Genomic DNA, 1,447 nt, shown 5'->3' on the forward strand with positions numbered 1-1,447 from the left:
TTTCTTTCTTTCTTTCTTTCTTTCTTTCTTTCTTTCTTTCTTTCTTTTCTCTCCACATAGGGCATCACATCACTACCTGAAGGGTAGTGTCAAATCCAAAGGGAATGTCAATTTTAATCTCTGAAACTTTTTTTCATATTTTTATTTTTTTTCTCTTAAAGACCACCAGCCTTAACCTCACATCACTCTGGTCCCAATATAAGTCATACTTGGTCACTGTTTGGGCCCTGATGGACTCAGAATGATTGTAAATAACAACTGTTTCTGGTATTTTGCCAGAAACCCTAAGGTTCTTCCACTCTATTTTTTTTAAAAGGCCAGTCTTTGCCTCATTTTATTAAGCTTTAATCACTGAATAGGCACTGCCTCAGTCAAATTGAGACTGGTTAAAGATCATAGCTTGAAAAGGCCAAGTCCCTCATTGCATCCTGGGCCATCTTCAGTTGTCCTGATCCATATCTGGCCACTGGACCCAGATGGCTCCAGAGGAGAAAGTGAGACTGGTGACTTTGCACAGCCCACCCTCACTTAAATCTAATTCACTTGTATGTCATGGCATCACCAACCTGATGTCATGGTCCTCTTCTAGAAAGAAGGACAAAAAGCAGCAGCAAGTCCTTTTATGTATTAACCCAGAGCATCATGGGATTGTGATAACAAACCTCCCATGGTAGTTGGGATCATTTCTGAAAGCAACTCAAATTTAGTGCAGGCTTCCTTATTTCCTCTACACATTTGGTATTTTGTGAGTTTGGCAATTAAACTAGAGTTAATATTAAATTCATCTTTTACTGGAAGTTTTATATTGGACCAAAGCCCTGTATCAAGAAGGCTACCATGCAACAAACATTTATTAAGTGTTTACTGTATGTCAGACACTGTGTTAAGTATGGAGATACAAATGCCAGCTTATAGTCTTTCTCCTCAGGTAACTTACATTCTACTGGGTGAAGACAAGCAACAAAAGGAAGATGAAAAGCTGTAGTTGGGGAGAAGGTAACTATGTGAGAGACTAATAGCAAATACATCCATAAAAAGAATAAGAAAGGGAATAGTACATGACTCCCCTCCCCACCTATCCCCTGGACATCTCTCCAAACTGGAGGCCTTAAGATTAACTCACTAGTAAGAGAATGGAGCCAGAGAGGTGGATGGAGTTCCAGAGGGAAAAGACCATTGGCTATGTTCTCTAATTCCCCTGATTCATCTTTCAATTCTAATTCATGTGGAAGTTTTGCTCTTTCATGTTCACATAAACCAATTAGATATTCTTGAGCCTAGTACAAGGAAAACTCCTCAAACTCTGGAACTTCTTTACATAGAATCCTTCCTGAGAAAACAAATTGTCAGAGGAGGTCAGCCAAAACTAGGTTTAATTTAAATACTTACTCCAGGTCGTTGGATGATATTGGTCAATATCATGGATCAATGCAATGTATTTCATTAC

Source organism: Vombatus ursinus, unplaced genomic scaffold, assembly GCF_900497805.2.
Source record: "Vombatus ursinus unplaced genomic scaffold, bare-nosed wombat genome assembly UNPS02014810.1, whole genome shotgun sequence".
Classification (NCBI taxonomy): domain Eukaryota; kingdom Metazoa; phylum Chordata; class Mammalia; order Diprotodontia; family Vombatidae; genus Vombatus; species Vombatus ursinus.